Here is a 22,621-nt window from a genome sequence, read left to right on the forward strand (position 1 = left end):
TGATACAGGTATACTCCCTACCTGTGTGGAGTTTCATGTCAGTAATCACATTATTGCTACTTGCTAGCCATGTGACTTTTATTGGGTAATTCAACTCCTATGAATCTATATGGCCCATATGAACCTCAGTTTTCTCATCTGTAAATGGGGATTGTTACAGTACCTACCCAACTGGGATGCTGCAGATATCAAACAAGGTCATGTATGTAGCAGTTAACACTGGCATATAGTAGATGGACAATATCTTACCTGAAATTGCATGTGAATGAAATCTATGTTCCTCGGCATGCCATTCCAAAACTTTCATTCCAAGCACCCATGTATCACCCAAGATAAAGCGTTGTTCTTTCCCAGGTATGGCACACTTTTTCCTGATTCCATGATCCTACTCAAATACTACTTTCCTTTGTTGTGATGGTATCTTACCTCTTCTCCACTCTCAAACTCCCACCTACTCTTCAAAGCCCAACACAAATGGCACCTCCTCCACTAAGCCTTCAATCTCACCTGTGTAAGAACAGCTCTCTGTCCTGTGATTCTCTTGTACTCTGTCTCCCATGTAGTATGGAATCATGCTTCCTTGTGTTCTAGTTTTTGAGTCTGCCTCCCTGGCTTTTCACTCATTAGCAAATATTTCACGGACATTCACTGCATGGTAGGTACTGTGCTACCTGTGGAGGTATATAATGGAGCTAATAACTGTCATGATACCTCTTTTCACAGAGTGTACAGTCTAGCACAGCACTGTCCAATAGAATGTTCTCTGCATTGTCTCTGCATTGTCCAATATGATAGCCATTAGCCGCATGTGGCTATTGAGCACTTAAAATGTGACTAATGTAGCTGAGGGACTGAATTTATTTATTTTGAGAGAGTGAGAGAGAGAGAGCGAGCACAAGCAGGAGAGGGGCAGAGAGAGAGGAAGAGAGAATCCCAAGCAGGCTTCACTCAGCATAGAGCCCACTGCAGGGCTCAATCTCATGACGGTGAGCTCACAACCTGAGCCAATATCAAGAGTCGGTCTCAGTATTTAAGAATCTCTCATGGTTTGCCTCCCTCCCTCTTCTCCTCCCCCTGGGTGTTGTATGGAAACCAATTTGACAATAAATTATATTTAATATAAAAAAAAGAGTTGGTCTCTTAAGTGACATCCATCCAGGTGGCCTTTAATTAAATTTTTAAGTGTATTTATTTGGGGGGGGGGGACAGAAAGAAAGGGAGGGAGCGAATCCCAAGCAGGCTCCGCACTGTCCACATGGAGCTGGTGTGGGGCCCGATTCCATGAACTGTGAGATCATGACCTGAGCTGAAATCAAGAGTCAGATGCTTAACAGATTGAGGCACCCAGGTGCCCCAATTAATTTTAATTAAACTAGTCACATGGCTAGTGGACACTGTATTGGACAATGCAGGTAGTGGGAAAAAGCTGTTAAATAATCACACACACACACACACACACACACAAAACAATGGAAGGTTACAGTTGTACTAAGTACTCTGCAGAAGGAATGCATGGTTGCACAAAGGCATACTAGGACATCTGACTTAGTATGGGCGGGGTGGTAGTCAGGGAAAGTAATGATTTCCTGAGGTAGTAATGATTGAGCAAAGATCTGAAGCTTCTCAAAAGAAGGTTAGGAAGCATGAAGGGCATGCATGCAGATAAGCAAGCAGCATATACAAATGGTCTGTGGTGGAAAAGAACATGTCCTATGAGATGATTTCTGAGAGTCCAAGAGCAAACACCATCTCCCTCCTTTCCTCTTATTTGAAATCTCCAAAGTACTTAGCACCATGCTTTGCACACAGTAGGCATGGAATTAAATTTCAAATTCGGATGTGTGAAGCCAGGGCCTCACTAACTATGCAACCTCACCCATTTCCTCCTCAGAAATGCCCCAGCTGGAGAGCCAGGAAACAGGAGCCTCCTAGTCCATCTCTGCTGTGGTGGCTCCAATCACTAAGGAATCTTGGTTTTTGTCTCAGAGAACTTTCTTTACTATATATATGGCTGGCAGCCTGCAACCTCCCACCTCTTAGTATTGTGGGAAATTATTCCAGGTGTTGTTTGGAAGAGATGTGGCCATAGGCAGGGGCTGGAATCACAAGGGAACCTGTATTTTGTACCATTTGTTCATTATTGGACAAACATGTGTGAGTACTTACTACAAGCAGATGCTCTGCTAGGTGTTGAGGATGTGGTCAAGAGCAAAAGCAATAGTGTCCTTGACCTCACAGAGCTTGTATTGTGGCAAAGAACCTCAGGAATCCCAGCCTATAGCAGCCAGGGCTACTAGCTCTTGGTGGAAACAACAGAGTGTTTGTGGTATTCTTTCATGTTCTCCTGGGTCAATGCACAACTCAAACATGCTCTCCAAACCCAGTCATCCTACACTGGGGTCCCAAAAGCCTTGGACACAGAGTTGAACCTTCAGATTGCCCAGTAATTGAGCTGTAGACTTCTGAGACCTATACATAATTTGCTATACATTCTCCCCAGGAACTCTGCCTTGCCTACAAGTTGGGAGTGTGTGAACTCTACAAAGTCATCATCTTCTAATAAGAAGAAACAAATAACTCCTTGTTTACACCCCAGCTTGCAGTCCCCACACCAACTTCTTATTCACACCCTTGGCTCACAAAAGAGCTTAAACAAAGTTTAGTTCCCCAAGGCTGGGGGAAGGGTGGAAAGTCTAATTTTTTTTTTAACCTACTCAAGGTCTTGTCCAAACGAGTTGTCACCAAAAAATGAAAGCCAGATGTTATTTTAGTGAGAAATAAATATGTGGCCAAGCTGCAGATTGAACCTGAGGTCCCCCTGGATAGTTTCCACGTGTGTCGGTAGCTGGACTCCCAGGTATCGGCAGCCCACATTCTTTCTCTTGTCTTTTAGCTGAGGCGCAGCTCGCACAGATGGCTAATGAGCAATTAACATCTCAGCCTCACATCCTGCCATGGTGATACCCATCGGTTCATAAGTTAGATTCAAACCAGTGCCGTGAGTTGCCAGGGGCTGCTGAGTTCAGGGTGAGAGGCAGAGACCCATGTCTGGAAAGGGGGGAGAGGACAAATTCAGGCTGAAAGTGCTGCCTCTAGCTTCTCAATGAGGGATCTGCTTTTGTTGGGAGCCCTTAAATCCTCGCAGGGAACATACTTCTGATAAACATCGAGGAATTACAGATGAAATCAGGGCCTCGGAGCAAAGAGCGGCCCTTTGGGGTTTAACATTACAGCATGTTCTTCCTCAAGTCTGATTCAGTGGTGAGCTTTTCAGCCAAAGGAAGTGTTTTTGGTAATTGGCCGAATCTCCGTAGGAAGACCGCTGAGCTTGCTACTGCTTCTATCAGAGCAGTTTTCATCTCTTGGATTTTTCTCACACTTTTCAAGTTCTAGATGCAGTCGTTTGTGCCCTGGACTTTGAAATAGGGCATGCTGGTATTAGAACTTCCTTGGAGGACAGAATCTAGACGAGAGAAGGGAAAAGTGAGAGAATGGAGCTCAAAGGGTCAGTAGGGCCCAGAGTAGTGCCAAACCCCTGGGGAAAAGGCCAGCAGTATCAGACCCAGAGATTGTGGGTGAGGCATTTAGAGGGTTAGGCAGGCAGGCGATCCAAATTAGGAACGTGTGACCTCAGACTGGGTGCATGGGACATAGGCACAGCAGGCCAGGGGGAGGCAAGGCTTCAGGCCCACCACAAAGACAGTGGGGGAGGAAGCCCAGTGAAGGTCTGGATCACTGGCACTGAGCAAGGGTCTCTAGAGAAGGAGGGCTCTGCTGAAGGCAAGGCAGACCTCTAGCTTTGAGGAACCTCTCTGAGGTTTCTTCCTGCGTAAACTGAAGACAAAATCGTTCATAGCTCATAGGGTTATTTTGAGGATGTAATAGATTCATCGTTGTCAAGTGTTTAAAAGGGTGACACTCAACAAATATTATTTCATGACAGAGTTTCAAACATGAGGGAATAAGAAAAGGGACAGTTCCTAAAATACAAGTTTAATTCTAGGAAAGATATTTTTCAAACTAGGTCAGCTTGGCCTTTAAAACAGCATTCATTGGGGCACCTGGGTGGCTCAGTGGGTTAAGTGTCTGACTCTTGGTTTTGGCTCAAGTCATGATCTCATGGTTCATGAGTCTGAGCCCATCATTGGGCTCCATGCTGACAGTGTGGAGCCTGCTTGGGATTCTGTCTGTCTCTCTCTCTCCCTGCCCCTCCCTTGCTCATGATCTCTCTCTCTCTCTCTCTCTCTCTCTCAAAATAATAAGATTTAAATTAAAAAATTAATAAAACATATCATTCATTTACTCATATATCCTTCATTCAATCTTTCCTTCTTTATTCAAGAAATCTTTATGGATCCCCTTGGGTGTATAAGGAATTCTTCTAGTCCTAGGGATACAGTGTCAGTCTAGAACAGGGTTTGGCAAAGCATAGCCTTCAGGCCAAATCCAGCCCACTGCCTGTTTTTGTAAATAAAGTTTTACTGGAACACAGCCATGCCCATTCATGGATGTGTTGTTGATGGCTGCTTTTATGCTACATTGGCAGAATTGAGTGGCTGTGACAGGTAGTGTAAAGCCTGAAAAGCCTAAGGTAATTGCTACCTGGCTCTTTACAGAAAACATATACAGACCTTGGTGTCGAGAGATCTTTTAGTACAGCACTCACTCTCCAATGAAAGAAGCCAGCCAATGGGAAGTTTCAGTATAGTGAAATAATTTCAGAGGACTGTAGGAGTAGAGGAGGGTCAGATAGGATTCCTAGAAGAGATACCTTCTCAGTTGAGATCCGGAGGCTGAATTGGAATTACTGAAGTAGAGGAGAAAGGAAAAGAATTCCAGATAGAGGGAATCTATCTGCGGAAGCCCAGAGATGAGGGAGAGCAGGGTATGTTCAGGAGCTAAATGAAATTCATCACAGCTGGAGTGAGAAGGGACAGATGACACCAAGCTTCCCAGGTAGGATGAAGATATTTTAATATTTTTGGAGAGCAGTGAGGAGCTATTGAGGAATGTTCAGCACGGGAACAACATAATCAGTCTCATAAGGAGATAAATTCACCTGGAATATGTAGAATCACTTTAAGAGTTGGGTGGGAGGGGGGCGCCTGGGTGGCTCAGTTGGTTGAGTGTCCGACTTCAGCTCAGATCATGATCTCACAGTTTATGAGTTCGAGCCCTGCATTGGGCTCTGTGCTGACAGCTCGGAGCCTGGAGCCTGCTTGGATTTTGTGTCTTCCTCTCTGTCTGCCCCTCCCCCATTCACATTCTGTTTCTCTCTCAAAAATAAATACTTAAAAAAATGTTAAAAAAGAGAGTTGGGTGGGAGGGTGAGGAACAAGAATAGAGGCAAGAAGGCTGGCAGGGGGAGCCCCTGGTAGCCTGAAGTATGAAAGAGGCAGTGGAAGTACAAGAAAAGCATGGTTTGAAGACATGCTTAAGAGGCAAAGCTCACAGCACATAGTGATTTGTGGCACATGGGGAGTGTCAAGTGAAAAGGAGTGAAGTACGAGAAAGGATCACTCCCTCAGATGGGGATCATGTGGGCAAGAGCAAGTTTGGGGTCGAGGGAGATGCAATATCCACATTGGACATGCCTATGGGATGCTCATGAGAAGTCAAGTTGGATTCTTTTCAGAGCAGGCCATGTCATTTATTGTACTGCTTGAGACGAGATGAAGATGTTAGCTCTTTGTGTATCTGAAGGAAGTGTTTTCTAGGAAGAGGACAGCGAGGGGATGTCCTGAGGATGGGAAGACCCTGATGTGTCCCAGGAGAGGCAGGAAGGCTGTGTAGCTAGAGCAGCATGAGAATGTGGGAGAGTGAAAGGAGCTGAAGTTTGAGAGGTAAAGGGGGAGGGAGGTAGACAGATCATGTGGACACATGTGACCCATTGCAAGACCATCGACTTTCACTGAGTTAGATGGGAGCCACTAGAGGATTCTGAACAAAGGAATGACTTGATTAATGTTTATTTTGAAAGGATCTTTCTAGCTGCTAGAGATGAATAGGATGTAGGTGGGCAATGGTAGAAGCAGGGGGACCAGTCAGGAGACTACTGCAAATCTGAAGGCAACTCCTCCTCCTCCCCCTCCTCCTCCATATTAGTCAATTTCCCTTTTTATCCAAACAATCTCAGAATCTCAGTGTCTTATAAAAATAAATGCCTGTTTTCCTTGCTTATGGGTCATAAGATGGCTGAGTTTAGCTGATATCAGCTGACTTCAGCTAGGCTCAGCAGGGCTTGGGTTCAGGCTGTAGACTAGGTTTAGTATCCTTCATGTGATTTCTTATTCTCCTCTGGCTCATGACTACCAGAGGCCTATTTTTCTCAAGCACGTGGAAGAAGAGATGAGATCCAGCCAAGTCACAGAAGCGCATTTAAAGCTTCTGCTCACATCACACCCGCCAACCTTCTATTCGCCAAATCAAGGTACATGTCCAAGTCTGGCACCAGCAGTGCAAGGAGATATACACTGCCCCCTTTCATGGGAAACACTGCAAAGACACATGGTCCAAGTCTTAGGTATATGATTCTATAGCAGAGAAGGAGGGAAGAATTAGAACCCATCTACCATGGTAGGGTAAACCCTATCTACCATGTTCTGTCTGTATTCCAATTATCCTCATCTTCTGTCATCACATTTTGCCTTGTCATCTTCCTGTTTGTCAGCCAGTTTTCACTCTGGTCATGTTTGACTTACACAATGATCACCTTCATTTTCTCCCCCATCAGCTCTTGCTTCTCCCCGATAAAACATCCTGCATGCCCTGCCTGAGTCTTCTTCCTACAGTGTTCCTTTCTTCATGTCAAGCCTGGTCATGAAACTTGAGTGACCATTTAGCAACACAAATTTCCCCCAATGCGAGTCATTTCTGTATGCCCTTCATGGTTTTGGTCAACCTGTGTAACACCTGAACTGTTATTAGTTAATATTTTCTTTCACTTGACTTTAAGTCAACTTACTTTTTTTCCCCTTTGCTTCATCTTTTTAAAACAGATTTTTAAAAAAAAATTTTTTTAACTTTTTTTAATTTATTTTTGAGACAGAGAGAGACCGAGCGTGAACGGGGGAGGGGCAGAGAGAGAGGGAGACACAGAATCGGAAGCAGGCTCCAGGCTCTGAGCCATCAGCCCAGAGCCCGACGTGGGGCTCGAACTCACGGACTGCGAGATCGTGACCTGAGCTGAAGTCGTACGCTCAACCGACTGAGCCACCCAGGCGCCCCTCTTTTTAAAACAAATTTTTAATTTTTATTTATTTTTGAGAGAAATACAGACAGAGCATGAACGAGGGTGGGGAACAGAGAGGGAGAAACAGAACTTGAAGCAGGCTCCAGGCTCTGAGCTCTCAGCACAGGGCCTGACATGGGGTTCAAACTCAGAAACCACGAGATCATGACCAGAGCTGAAGTTGGACACTTAACGGACTGAGCCACCCAGGCACCCCTTCCTTAGCTTCATCTTAAGTAATAACTACCATAAGAGAGTTGCACATTATTCTAAAAACATAAAAATCTGTGCTGATTAAAATAAACATACTTACTCATTTACTGTCTGAAACCACTTAGAAGTCTGATGACTGCATCTCGGGGACCCACAGGCCTCCCACCAGCCCTAGGGCCTTATCCCCATCCATCTACTCTTCTGTCTCATCCCTATGTATTTCTACTGCTGGGACCATGATGGTTGCCTGTCTCTGCACCTGTTGTGGAAAAGCATTTGCCCCTAGCTTTGTTCATACTGCCCTCTGAGCTTGGAAGACCCTCCCTCCCCCTTTCTCTCTATCTGTCCTTGAAGACTTGCCCCATCCACAAGTCCCTAGTCCCTGGTTGGCTCTCTCTCCCCACTTCCCTTCCAGTCTGTGCCCATCACCCAGGGTTCCAGCTCATGCTTCTCTCATTGCTTCATGTGTGTTTGTCTTACCAGCTCAGCTCACAAGTGCGCCTTGCCTCACATGAGTATATCTGCCAAGTCTTAGTCCACCCACCCACAGGAGATCCTCATCCTTCACTCTTGCACGTTGAAACAGATGCTGGTTCTATAGTGTCCTATCACAAGTCTTTTGACCAGGTACTCTCTCTGGCCTTTTTCTGTTTTTCTTTTTCTTTTTTTTTTTTTTTAATTTTTTTTAATGTTTATTGATTTTTGAGACAGAGAGAGACAGAGCATGAATGGGGGAGGGTCAGAGAGAGGGAGACACAGAATCGGAAACAGGCTCCAGGCTCCGAGCTGTCAGCACAGAGCCCGACACGGGGCTCAAACTCACGGACCGCGAGATCATGACCTGAGCCGAAGTCGGCCGCTCAACCGACTGAGCCACCCAGGCGCCCCAACTGTTTTTCAGTCCTTTCCTCCTTCTCTTTCCAGATGCTAATCAAATATCGCCTCCTCCAAGAAGCTGTAAAGACTTCTCCCACAGCTTCCTAGATTTCCTTCTCCATCAGCATACAGCACATTTGCCTGTGGTCATCAGTGAACTTATCTTCCTTCCCTACTAGACTGTAAGCTCTTTAAGGAGAGGATCTCGCTGGATTTTGTGTGCCAGAGCATGACATAGAATAGGCACTAAGAAGATGTGATGATATAGGTATAGATATAGATATAGATATAGATATATAGAAATACAGTTACAATTACATTTACATATACATATAGACACAATGGAATATTATTCAGCCGTAAAAGGAATGAAATCTTGCCATTTGCAAGATTTAGATGAATCTAAAGGGAACAATGCTAAGTGAAATAAATCAGAGAAAGACAAATTCTATATGATTCCATTCATGTGGGATTTAAGGAACCAAACAAAGGGGAAAAAAAAGACAAAAAAACCCCAGCCTCTTAAATATAGAGAATAAACTGGCTGTTGCCAGAGGGGAGGTGGGGGAATAAGTAAAATAGGTAAAGGGGGATTGAGTACAATTATTTTTGGAACACTGAAAAATGAATAGAGTTGTTGAATCACTATATTGTACACCTGTAGCTAACACTGTGTGTTAATTATACTTGAATTGAAAAAAGGGAAGCATCCAAAAAATGAGTAAAAATAAAAAGGAATAGGCACTGAGTAAACATTAAATTTCTCAATTTATGAATTAAGTCACTTGAACCTGGCTGTTTCAGCAGGACTCTATGTTCATTAAGGCAGAGATCTTGCCTTCTCTCTTTTTTCCTTCCCTATATTGCTTGTCCCAGGTAGGCCCATGGTAGGTGCTTGTTAAATTTGCAATAAGGGGAGTTTCATAGGAAATGCAGGAAGTGGCTAAGATGGGCAATGAAAATTGATGCCAATTAAGATAGTTCAGCAATTCTAAGCACCTTCGGGCCTAACCCGATTTTGAACATCAAATGTATTATGCTTTTGATTATCGAAGGCAAGGGGGATATGTTTGGAGCCCTTTGCCTTTGTCCATGATTGAAAAGATGTAATTCGTGTTAGGTAACTAGTCCTGTCCTTTCTACATCTGGAGATGGTGTCGAATTCTTTTTCAGGATAGAACTGGTGTGTGTGTGTGTGTGTGTGTGTGTGTGTGTGCGCGTGTGCGCGCACGCATACACATGTGTGTGTGTGTGCGTGTATGTAAAACAGAGAAAAAGATAGCAATCCAGATGCCAACACACCTGGAATCTATTTGTGAGGATCACTGATTCAGTCCACAGCTTGGGCCATTCATTTATTTCTTGCTAAGTGAACATCTGGGATTCAGTTTGAGACGCCAACAAGTTTGGAAGGGATCTCAAAGCTGTGGTTGGGATGGAGAACTGCTCGCCTGAGGTGGGAGTGAGAGAGGTGAGCAGGGGCTCTTAAACTATTCTGCAGACTTTGGTTCAAATGTAACAGCCAGAGGGTTGAGAAACCATTCCCATGCTGGAAAAGCATTCACAGAAAGAAAAAACCAAAGAAGATTCAATCAGATTAAAGCAATAATGCAATCTGAAAAATGCCCCCTTTCCACTTTCCCCATTCCCTTTCCACCTCACAGTTATAAATGTGTCCAGGTATCTTCCTTTTCTAGGAAAAAAGAAAAAAAAAAAAGAAGAAGAAAAAAACCTTGGACCTGGACCAGGAAGGAAATGCTATGAGAAAGTAAAATTCTAATTAGTTATAGATGAGAATTGGTCACAGATAATTACTCTGCATTCCTTGGCTCATGCCTGAGAAAGCCTCAGAGATCTTTTTTGTTGCTTGATGTGTAGACATATATCTAGATACCTAGATAAACACCCAGGAAAGCGCACCGTCATTAACAAATCTTGCAGAGCGAGAGTGTTTATAACAGAAACGAAAGGGAAATTTGTCATTCACAAGCTAGGAATGTTTGAATGATTTTGCTGTCAGGACTCTTTTTTCCTTTCTCTCTCTCTTTTTTTTTTTACTTTGAGCTTTCTTAAACCAAAAGCAAAGGCCAATGGGTTCAAACAGGACCATTTTAAACAGTACACTTCCAGAGGATTTGTGCTGAGTCGTAGGCGCCCCCGTGACATCCACCAGCTAGAGTATTTCTCCTTCGATTTGCATCTGTCATTTTCCTACCTGTGGGTCAAAGGGGTTGGAGACCCAGATGACGGGCTGAGAATAAGCCAGAGAGAACATGTGAAGTCTGTGATGGGCTGTGCTCATGCCATCCTATTTAGAACCAGCTTTGCTGCATTGTTTGGGGGATTTTAAGTGGGGAGGGGGGTACTCCCATAGCTGCCTAAAGTATTTTTCTCTTAAATCCTAGTAGAAATAACTTAACATTAACTATAGGCTGCTTGAGGCATGCTTAATGTCTTGATGGAGTGTGCTTTTACAGAGCAATACTGACTTCTGGGGAATTCTCAATCCTTCTCCTCTGCCCCCCAACATGGCTCTCCTATATTCATTCCCAGACAGATAAGAGAGAGTTAGCCTTTGGGGGCCTTCTACCTTTTCTCTTTAGCACCCCTCATTCTGCTGATATAGAGGCCCCACTCTAATGCCCCATGTGGTATAAGGGACCTTCACCCTCCCTCTGGCTTTCCTCGATTCTGAAACTGTCCTTGCTTCCCCCTCAGCCCACTGTATAAATCAGATGGCATGTGCCCAACGCTCCGTACTCTTAGGACCCTCCTTCCGGGACTGTGACCCAGGGTTTTAGTCTCTGCTATTATGATTGCAACTCTCCAGTAATCTGGTTGCAGTACTCCAGCAGGTCCCTAACAAGATACTCTGGTTTTAATAACCAGAGTGAAATGGCCAGCACAGGGGTGCTTGGGCATCATTGCATAGCAACGTACAGCACGGCAGACTTCTTACAAAGTTTACCATCTCTGTCTCATTTGTTCCCCAGTAATTTTGTGGAATAGGTGAAGTGGGTATTCACTCACTCACCCATTCATTTCATTTAACCAACCAACCAACCAACCAACCAACCAATCAACCAACCAATCAACCAAATAGCCAAACAGCAAATATTTGTTGAGCACTATTGCTTGCTAGACTAAGTTCTGAGTTGCAATGAACAAAATTGACCAAAAAAATCCCTCTTTTCTCATGGCACCTCTTATTTTTGTGGATAATCTAATAGGTATCATTATTCCCATTTTTCATGTGAAGAAGCCAAGAGAAAGAGAAGTTAAACCCAAAGGACTCTAGAGGTGGATGTAGAATCCAGGTATCCTACCCATCTTTCAGAAGAAGGAGAGTTATATAGGGATCTTAGGAATCATCTCAGTAACCCACTGATTCTGTTGATGTAGAAAACCAGGGTACTGTGGTTTACACAGACCTGCAGCTCTTGGGGATAGAGCTAGGACCATCACCCAGCTTCCCAAAGCCCATACCCTGTCCATGAGTTCTTGGCCCTTATAGGCTCTGTCATCTTGTCACTGTCCCTCACCCACCTAATGACCTCAGTCTTATTCCATTTGGACTGCTACAACAAAAGACCACAGACTGGGTAGCATAAAGCAACAGACATATTTCTCACAGTCTGGAGGCTGCAAGTCCAAGATCAGGATGCCAGCATGGTTATGTACTGTGGAGGGCCCTCTGCTGGGCTGACTTCTTGCTGTGTCCTCACCTGATGGAGAGGGCAATAGATCTCTCTGGAACCTGTTTTACAAAGGTATTAATCCCATTCATTAAGGCTTTGCTCTCAGGTCCTCATCAGCCTCCCAAGGCCCCATAACCTAAATCATCCCATTGGGGGGTAGGATCCTAGAATATGAATGTGTTGGGGGCAGGGGAGACACAAACATTCGAACTGTAACAACCTCTCCCCCCTTACTCCTTCAACTCCCTTGTCCATCTTTTCCAACATTGTAGTTCCTGGAAAAACCCCAGCTTAGGCTGAATTCAATTTCAGTTGTTTGCATGCCCTCACCCAGGCAGCTTGGATGTGTCTGGAGAACAGACACATGCTTATGTAGGCAGATGTCACAACTCAGGATCACTAACCTCACTGGCTGCTGTCCCACCAGCCTCAGCCTTTCCTGATCAACTCACTCTCCTGCTCTTTCCTGAACAATGGTTTCTTATCTCCTCTCCTCAGTCACTCAACACCTCCTTCCCCTCCTCAGTCTCTGCTGATGATCCAGCTTCCTTTTTCAGTGAGAAAACAGGAGTAGTCAGAGGAGACCTTCCATAGACTCCCATAACTGTATCTGCCATACCTCTGTCCCCTAACCTCTGCCTCTCCTGCAGTTGCCACAGGTGACCTGTCTTCCGCCCTGTCAAGGGCCATTGCCATCACTTGTGCATTGGAATTTTCCCTGTCACCTATTCAGGAGCCTTGGTCTAAAAATTTCCCCCTCAATCCCCTGCTTACTTTACCCTGTTTTCCAGATCATTCTCATCAGCATATAAAAATGTTGCAATTCTCCCCCATCTTAAAAACTAAAAACAAAAAGCCTTTCTTGACCCCATGTTCCCTACCAGCTACCAGCCCGTTTCTCTCCCCCTTTATAGCAAGCCCCCTCAAAATCAGTGTTTCCCCTTGATTTTCTCCTCCCACTTTTTCTTGAGCCACTCCAGATAATAGTCAATTCCTATCTCTACACAAAGCTGCTTTTTCCACATCACCATTGAGCTGCATGTTGCTAGAGCCAATGTCATCCTCATCTTTCTATACCTCTCAGCAGCAATCCCACCCCGCCTTGGAACTCTCTCCCCTCAGTTGGCTTCCACTATTCCACCCTCTCTTGATTCTTCTTCTACCACACTGGTGGCTATTTCCTGCTCCCTCTGCTCTCCAGTGGATGGCACAGCCCATGACTGTCCTTATTCCTCTTCCCCTTTCTTCATTTCCCATGGTGGGGCTGTGGTTAGTGCATTTATTTATTTATTTTTGAATATTTATTTTGGGAGAGAACGTGAGCATGGGAGGGGCAGAGAGAGGGAGAGAGAGAATCTCAAGCAGGCTCTGCACTGTGAGCACAGAGCCCAAAGTGGGGCTTGATCTCGCAAACCATGAGATCATGACCTGGGCTGTAACCAAGAGTCAGACGCTTAGCCATCTGAGCCACCCAGGTGCCTCAGTGGTTCATGCATTTAAGTATCATCTACATCTCTATCATGGTCTTATTCCTGAAGCCCAGGTTTGCGTATCCAACTGCTTACCAGGTATCTACACTTGGGTATTTATAGGCATATCAAATTTAATATATCTGAATCTGGTTCCCAGACTTCCTCTGTCCACCCTCCTCTCCCTTCTCTAGTAGCAGTAGTTCCACAGTTTTAGATGCACAGGCCAAGCCTCGGTGTCAACTTTCATCACCCTGTCTCTCCAGCTTCACTGCAATGCATTGACAAATCCTGTCTGCTCCACCTTCAAAACATTTCTATTAACATCTCCACGGCTGCCATCCTGGTCACAGGGTAAAAAGAATTCCCAGGGAAGGAAGGGAAGAATGTGTGCAAAAACCCTGAGGCAGGAGAGGATGCAAGGCTGGAGTATCTCAGAGGGGATGAGTCATGATTCTTGAGTCTGGGGAGCTGCCTGACCTTTCAGAATGAGGACATCACTGTGCAGATCCAAGCTTTGGCCATCGTCAAGTAGTCTGGCTGGCTGAAATGGATCTGGTCAGCTCTGAGGGATATACATGGCCCTGTGGCATGCTCAGCATGTCTGCAGTGTATGTTGGATGCACATGTGTATGTATGTGCATTGACATGCATGCACAAATGTGTGTTTTCTCCCACCCTAGACATGTTTTCCTGGAGTCTGAGCCTTGGTGTACTAATGTGGTTCCATGTACAATCCACTGGGAAATTCCCAGAGACCCCTGCTTGTGAATTTAGTCCTAGATAAAGCAGCATGTTGGTCACAGTCTCTGGGGTTCCCTGAATTGTTCTAGGCATGGTGACTTAGGTGTCATGGGTTAGCCACCCCGGAACAAGAGGGCTCTCAGTGCCTTTTGGCTCATTCTCTGTAGAGTCAGTGGTATTCTGCTATAGCTGCACACACAGGACTCTTGCCCTTCTTTCTCTCCACCCCCTCTCCCCTCCTGAAATCAAAGTTTTCTGGAGGGAGGGGTATTTGGGCATAGGGGTCAGAGACAAGGCAGGCTCAGGCCACTGATGTGTTCTGCTTTCTTTCTGACAACCGTGTAATTGGAGGAAAATTGGTCCAATGTGAGGTGCGGGGAAGTTCAAAACGGGTTGTTTGGGAGTCTTTGTGCTTGTTTTCTTTTCCTGCTAGCATCCTGAGTTGGATCCCAGCAAGGTGAGATGTTGGGCAAGCCCCAGAGCTCCCTAGAACAGTACATAAACCCCAGTACAAAGTCACCTACAAGGGCAGGCAGGGAAGTTCTGAATGGACAGATCCTTTACATCTGAAAGGGGAACGAGAATAAATGTCCTTTAGAAATGGCTCTGGATTTCCCTCCTGCCCTGGGGACAGTGATTCTGGGACCCTCAGAGCCTTCTGAAACCAGAGGGAAATGATCATTATATAAGCCTTGGACAGTAAGACCAAGAGAGCACAGGCTCAGCTTCCTAGTCTGCTTTGACTCAGTTTGTCTCGCTATAAAACGGACAGATGCTCTCTATTGCTGACCTCCGTCTTGGGATTGTTATAAGGCCTGCTGGTCAGCCAGCACGAAAGTGTTACTCGGAAGCAGAATGGTGAATGGATTCAAAGACAGCCTTTGGTATCAGAGAGACCTCTTTCTAAACCTTACTTATCAGCTGTGTGACTTTGGACAAATTATATAATCTCTCTTTTGCCTCAGCTTCCTTATGTAAAATAATGACAGTAACAATGTTTACTTCAAGAGTCACTCTAAGAGTGAAGTGAGATAGTACATATAAAACATCTCACACTGTCCTTAGTACAGCATAAGTGCCCTGTCTTAATAGAAAAAAAGGAAGGAACAGCAAAAACAAAGAGATCATCATTGTTGCTTTAATGTAAAGACAGCTGGCTATTACCATAGTTCTTACCAAATATCCAAGATCCCTGTAGATTTCCCACCTTCCTTTACAGTTCTGTTCATGCTGTGCCGTTAGTTCTGGCCAGTAGACTGAGTGCAGAAGTGATAGGAGTCCCACTAGGTGGAGAAAGCTGGGAGCTGCTGGCTCCTTGTTTCCTCTCTTCCCTAGCGCTGTGGCCTTGGAGGCCACATGTTCCCTCTGTCATCTGGCAAGATGGAGCAAGTCCTTTATGAGAGTGTAGAGTCTGTGTTTAGTGTGTTAACCCAGTGGGATTTAGGAACTCATTTGTTATGCTAATAGCCTTGCTGACCAACACAGTCATCTATGGAGAAGTAAATCTATATTTCTGGGTCCTGGGGCATCTAGGGATGGTGATGCTGATAAGAACAGTTACTGCAACTTCCATCATTTATTGACTCTTTGAGAAGCACTACGGGGACCTTTGCAGTTGTTAAACCCTTCCTCCCTCTCAGGTACCTCGTGAGGTACGTGTTTTGCTATTACATAATAATTGTGTTCCTAAAATACACTTTAAGTTATTTTTAAAATGGGTTCTCTCAAGCAACTTCAGTGAGGAAAAAAAAACTGCTTAGGGGCAAGAATTTTAGATGATGAAAACAAAGTTATTTCTCCCACAGAAATGTCAAAAATAAAGATTTTTAATTGCTATTAAGGACGTTTTGAAGTTACAAACTAAAAATAACAGATTTTCAAAATTGGCATAAGCCAACCTAAATGTCAATGAGCAAATGCTGAATTCTGTGGAAGATGAGACTCAGGTCAACTTGCTTCATTCAGAACCATCAAAATAAATCGTGGTTTGGACTAGAAGTGCTTTTAAAAGGAAGCCCCGTTAGATCTCAAGAAAGCTGCTAGCAAAAGAAAAAAAAGAAAAAGGAGAGAAAGAAAGATTAAAAATGGAAATCCCACTGGCAAAGAAGAGTCAGTCACCCAGCGAAAAGAGGCCATGGGTGCTGAGGCAAATAGGCTTTCTTTCCACACATATGGGAACCATTTCTGACATGACAATGATGCAAACCAACAACATCACAAATCAGTTTTCTTACTGAACTGATCAGGTTACATCCAGTTTGCATTATAAAATTTGCATAACAGGAAAAAAGCCTGAATTTGATTTGTTTGACCAGTAAGGAAACCAAAAAAATAAGAGGCCATTGTTTTTATAGGGAGCAACTGTAGAAATAACCCCAAATCAGGGCTGTCTGCTTTTTTCCCTTGCCAAAGTTCAAGTTTTTTCTCTTATGCTCACAGAGTTCCCCTGATGTATAGTGACACCCGTATATCCTCATGGATGATGGTGCCACCTCTGAGTTTGGTGCTGCCCTTCTTCTGGGCTTGCCTGGAGCCCCAGCTCCATGGGCCTCTCCATCTATCCACTGGGGGAGGCTTGGAGCTTCTGCTCTGAATAACAAAGCCACTTTAGCCCTGTTGCTTAGACATGTTGATGCTTCTGAAAGTACCAGTAGACCTGGAGAGCATCCAGGCTGCCTAGCAAAGTGCCTGGGGCTGAGGAACCAATTGATTTCATTACTAAAGTAAGCAGTCCCAGTGACCTTTGGGAGTTAGCACACTGACTTTTTCCCTCCTTCAGGCCGTAGCTGGGCAGCTGGACAGGCCACTGTTCCCTGAAGAAAGGAAAGGACTTGGCAAGCCTTGCCCTGGCTTGCTGACATACATGCTTCTGGCCTGGAGGCCTCTTGCACTGTCCTTCCCCCAGGGGGTGGGGGGAAGTACTGAGTGAGCCCCCATAGTTCTTACCTTGCCTGACTATCAGTGAGGCAGGTGAGTCTGCAAGAAGTTTCTGGAGAATGCAGACAGACAGGTGGGCCCTCTGGGAGTTTTATTCACCTCCAAACAGGATGACTTCTGTCACCTAGCCCAGGAAGGCCATTGATCTTTGAGGCTCCCCAAATTTGCCGTTCCTCCCTTATGATTTATTCATGAAACTCAACAGACCCTTCCTGAAGCACCACCCGCTTGCATGCCTGGGGCTTTGTGGGCTAAAGTTGGGATCGCAGGGAGACATTAGATGCATATTCTACACTTGAGGACCTTTAGAGTTTCCTGGGAAGATGATACTCATACATTAGGTGATAAGACAGTCTATAATGAAGAGCTAAGCTAAATACTATCATTATCCGTGGCAGCCAGGAGCACAGACTTCACATCAGGTGCCTGGGCTCAAATCCTGTCACCATCATTTTGGTCAAGTTGGTCTTTGGGCAAGTGCTTTAACCATTTTAGGCTTCTGTTTCCTTATTATGGGGCTACTGAGAGTACTAGCCTCAAAGCATTTCCGTGGGTAATGGGAAGCCCAGTGCTTCATGGTGGGATAGTTCATGTAAAGTGCTTAGTACAGTGTCCGAGTCATGGCTTTACTGTTATTACTAGCTACTGATACTAGTTGTCAGAACATATTTGAGAGATCCCAGTAGCATAGAAATCTTGAATCTGAACACAGCGCGTTCTGCATGCTGTCTCCCTTCTCTGTTCCTTTTGGCAGTGATTGGTAATCTCAGCTGATCAGTTACCCACTTAGCAGGAGCCCTGGGGGCCTGTTTTAACACCTCCACCCCTGGAACTCCTTTGGACTGTCAATGATGCCTCACATGCATCTCCTACACTCCAATACCATTCTCATCCTTAACCAGGTCCTCACACAGTCATGTGGATTATGCAAGAGCCCTCATAATTAGTCTCCTTGCTTCCTTTTTCACTCTGCCAAACGAGATTTACTGCTATTCAAGAGGACTTTCCAAAACCCAAGCCAGGTGATCATTCCCTTGCTTACCCCTCTCCTGTGGCTTCCCATTACTCCCAGGAAACAACCGAACCCAGATCCTTTATCATTACCCATGAGGGCCCTTGCTGTAAGACCTCTACCTGGCTCTGCAGCTTCATTACTTCTGCTTCTCATGTCCTCTCTGGAATCCAGCGGTGCAGCCTACTTCCCAGGGGCCCCTTGGTGTCGTGGCCCTCCGTAGACATACAAAAGTGTAGAACTCTTCGTCCCTGTCTCTTAAAGAGTTGTACTCCTGCTTCAAAAGTAAATTCCAGCCACTTCCTTTTGGAAGCCCTCCTTTACCAGGTCTGGGTTAGCTGGCCCTCCTCTGTACTCCCATGATACCTTTGTTTTCCTGTCTTCTCCACTAGCATCGATATTCGGAAGGGAATATTCTTACTCATCTTCATACATTCCTACTTAGAAAGGACTGACGAGATGAATGGATGGGGGTTGGATGGAAAGGTGGGTAGATGGATGATTGAAGGGATAGATGAATGGACAAATTCAACAAAAAAAGTGGCAAAATCTCAAATCAGATCTTACACCCAGGTACCTCCAGAAAGGTGATCAGCAGTACTGCAGTGCTTCATGGTTCAGGCTGAAAAGCAGTATGACCTTGCAACTCACAGCCTGTGGGCTTTTGACACTGATGCTGCCCATTGTTCTAGCAGGTAAAGCTGAAAAAGAGTGCCGATCTCCGAGGGACAGGGGATAGCCAGGAGGGCTTTATCTTATCACTGACCTGGCCTATGGTTGGTGTCAATCCCCTCAGGTCTGCCCTCATATGAGTCCCATTTGGTCCTTTTCATCCAGGCCTGATGGATCTGTTTTCAGCTTGAACCACAGTAGGAGAGTTTCACCTCTGGATACAGGGTGACAGAGCAGTGGATGACATGAGGGATGGAGGGCATCATGGCCACAGCCCCTGTCTGCAGCCCAGTGCTTCCCTGTTCCTCTACCAGGAGAACGACACATTGTGTACTATTCATTTTCCTGCTCAGGAGCTGCTCTACAGCAGCCACGTGGGAAATGCACTTTATGCAGCTTGGAGCCTCCATCAGCCCTTCAAGGAAGACCTTTCAGCTGGCTCAGTTTGCTAAGTAAACGTGAATAAACCCTGGAATGAACTGGAAATGAAATGGAGCATCAGACTCCTTGTGATAGGGAGAACCAGCATGAGGCCCGCCCAAGCTGAAGCGGAAAAACCCAGAGGCTCTGGGAGAACAAGCCGGGTCCAGCTGCCCTGGAAGCCTCATCAGGGTTTATGAAGCAGCAGGCAGAGCACAATTGGCTCAGTTTGGTTGTGTTTTTATTTTTGTCCAGCCACAAATACTGAAAAATGATTCCTTCCCTTCCTGGAGCTTTGGAGCCAAGCTGGTTTTATTTTTAGCTTCAACTCTGGTTTAGGGCTTTTAGCACACTAAACACCCTACCCACTGCAGGCCTCGGTGGGCTGAATTTTAGGATTTTTGCCTAGACTGAAGTGTTGGTCGTCTGAATATAACTGTCACCCGGCTCTGTGCAGCTGTGACAATAGAGGGTGGTTCCAGACAGACACATAGAGACCCAATTCTGGCCTTAGGGACCTCCAAGAGAGTTCTTTTCAGGGAGGGAAATGTATTCAGGATGGATGGTTGTCTGAGCTGGGGCTGAGGAGGTGGTAACCCTGAATGAAAGGAAGGAAAGGGGGGAGGAGAAAGAAGAAAGGAAAAGAGGAAGGGAACTGTCAGTTATTACAAGGCTTTGAGAGGTTAGTGGTTCAGAACTTGGGCGCTGGAGGCAGACTGCCTGGGTTCAGATGCTGACCCTACCACTTCCTAACACTGTGGCCTTGTGGAACGTACTCATCCTCTCCAGGCATCAGCATCCTCATCTATGAGATGTGGGTAGTAATGATGCCTGCTTCCAAGCTCTCCTGCCTGTGATTGTGCCCATCCAGCATGTAGCATAGCATCTGATGTGCAGTTAGGGCTGCATCATTTTTATTATTATCTCCATGCTCTTATTGCAGTGCTAGACACTTGGGCACACACTGTGTCATTAAGAATTTCTGTAACCCAATGTATAGGGTTATTTTGAAGATGGAACACTGAGGTTCAGCAGACCAGGTAACTACCCAAAAGTCCCACAGGGAGATCAAGACATAGTTAGACCTGAACCCAGCTTTGGCCAAAGTCATATCACCGCACCTTCTCTGGGATCAGTGCTCCCATATGACATCAAAGGGCATATCACAAACTTATGGGAGCTGCTCTGAAGAGCAACTAGATTACCCATCACTCTTCTCTCCCCTGGGCTCCTCCTGTATTTCCATTTTAGTGACAGGAACATGAACAGTGGATACTGGGAGTGATCACTGGTCACAGGGCACCTGGGTGGCTCAGTTGGTTAAGTGTCTGACTTCGGCTCAGGTCATGATCTCACAGTTCGTGAATTCAAGCCTCGCGTTAGGCCCGGTGCTGACAGCTCAGAGCCTGGAGGTTGCTTCAGATTCTGTGTCTCCCTCTCTCTGTCCCTCCCTGCTTGTGCTCTGTCTCTCTCTACCAAAAATAAATAAACATTGGGGCGCCTGGGTGGCTCAGTTAAATGTCCATCTTTGGCTCAGGTCATGATCTCGTGATTCGTGAGTTCAAGCCCCACATTGGGCTCTGTACTGTCAGCTCAGAGCCTGGAGCCTACTTTGGATTGTGTGTCTCCTTCTCTCTCTGAACACCCCCCCGCCCACCTCTCGTGCTCTGTTTCTCTCTCTCTCTCTCTCTCTCAAAAATAAATAAACATTTAAAAATTAAAAAAAGAAAAAGAAAACACTGGTCACACTCATGGAAACAGAAAGTAGAGTGCCGGCTATCAGGGACTGGGGTGGGGAGTTGTTCAATGGTGATAGTGTTTCAGTTTTGTGAGATGAAAAAGTTCTGGAGATCTGCACAACATTATGAATATACTTAACACCACTGAACTGTACACTTGAAAATGGTTAAGATGGAAAATTTCATGTTTTTGTTTTTTACCACAATTAATAAAACATTACAGAAGAGCACTAGTGTGGGAGTCATGCTGCTTTTGGAGTGTCGCTGGGAACTTGAGCTTATCCGTCCAACTTCTCAGCCTCTTGTCTGGTCTCCTTGCAGTCAGGGGGCCCACAAACAGCATCACTGGGCCACACCTGCCCACACACACCGTGAGCCCCTTCAGGGCTGAGCAGCACACTTCTGACAGGAGCCTTATTCTGGGGTCTTCAAAGCTCCTCTCTCACATGCTTTGCCCTTTCTGACCTCCTGCTTGTCCCCTGTCTCTTAGAAATTTTTGGCCATCAACCTGGGACAAAAGGGGGAAAATAGCAAAATCCCCCCAGGGAAGCATGTCTGCTTGGCGTGGTGGAGAGAGTGTGGGCTTTGGGCAGAAGCAGAGAAGAAGCTCATCTTATCTTTTCTTTAGCTTGCTTAACTCTAAGATAGGATAGTATGGTTGTCCCAGGTAACGAAATGGGCAGGTCACTCCAAGCAAAAATTTCAACCAGGCTATAAACTGTTCTTTTGCTGCAGGAGACTCTGAGGATTCTGGGGACAGGTTTGGAGACACTGGTTTGGGCACTCACTGATGAGGCTGTGTAAAGATGCTAGGACAGAGAGTCATGGGACTGGGCAGGGATGAGGGTCTCCCTCTTGGCCTCCTCCTCCCCAGAGAACAGCCTTCTTGGAGGCCACAGTAAGGGCTTGGTGTCCCTTGAAAACTCATGTGGACTTCTTCACTGTTGGCATTAGCATTGACCATTCTCAGGAGAGCATGAGATTGGCTCTGTTGCTGCCATCCAATGTGGGGCATCCCTTCTGGGAGGAGTTTACCTCCAGCCACATGGCTTGCCCAGACTGTGGTTTTTGACCCAAAGCTGACTGCTCCATTAGGCACAGTGGGGACAGTGCTCAGGGCCAACAATACTTTCAGAGGCCCATGAAAATGTTTTCATTTCTTTTAAAATTAGAAGGAAAAAAAAAGCCTTTCGGGTCAAAGTGAATGTTATAGTATATAATATTAATATATTTTTATACCAACATAGTTATAAAATGTGATATTAATTTTTTATATAGAGTTAGGGGCATGCAAAGGCAAAAGTGCCAAGGGCCCATGAAAGTTATAATACAGCCCCACTCCAGGCTGGCAGGGATTCCATTTGGCCCCTCAACCCATGGCCTCTTCTGTTTCCATAGTAACTGCTATCTCCCTACTGCAACCACCACCACTATCTAGGATGAAATACTCTCTCTGGTATTTTATTTCTTTTTAGGGACCCATTTTGCATATCAGTTTCATCGCTTGGCAATTGCTACCTGGAGCACATGGCCGGAAAATTTCAAAAGCCTTGTCTGGAATCTGTGGGAAAGAATGGTGTGATCAATTAGTGATGTCTGTCCTAGGCTCT

The 22,621-nt window shown here is 45.4% G+C and overlaps 1 protein-coding gene across 2 annotated transcripts in view; it reads left to right on the forward strand.

Annotated features, from left to right (window-relative positions):
- SLIT3 (slit guidance ligand 3) overlaps window positions 1–22,621 on the forward strand; it is a 593,416-nt gene that overhangs the window by 79,055 nt on the left and 491,740 nt on the right. The gene's annotated exons all lie outside the window — the stretch shown is intronic.

This window comes from Panthera uncia, assembly GCF_023721935.1.
Source record: "Panthera uncia isolate 11264 chromosome A1 unlocalized genomic scaffold, Puncia_PCG_1.0 HiC_scaffold_17, whole genome shotgun sequence".
Lineage (NCBI taxonomy): Eukaryota > Metazoa > Chordata > Mammalia > Carnivora > Felidae > Panthera > Panthera uncia.